Raw genomic sequence first — 255 nt, 5'->3', positions numbered from 1 at the left:
GGTTGGGGGGGTTCAGTATGGACCGGGCAGTGAGGTTGGAGTTGGGGGTCGGCGTGTACCGGGCGGTGGGGGGTCACTGGGGGGTTGGGGGGGTTCAGTATGGACCGGGCAGTGAGGTTGGAGTTGGGGGTCGGCGTGTACCAGCTGCCGAGCGAAGCCGCCGGGCGGGCGGCCGCCGTGGGCAGGGCCATGCGCGGGGCAGGGCTCCCCGTCAGCCCCGGCCCCGCCCGCCTGCGGACAGCCCCGGCCGGCGGC

Source organism: Lepidochelys olivacea (assembly GCF_965140295.1).
Source record: "Lepidochelys olivacea isolate rLepOli2 genome assembly, chromosome: 3".
Lineage (NCBI taxonomy): Eukaryota > Metazoa > Chordata > Testudines > Cheloniidae > Lepidochelys > Lepidochelys olivacea.
The sequence above is the reverse complement of the archived record's forward strand: the minus strand, read 5'-3'. Positions refer to the sequence as shown.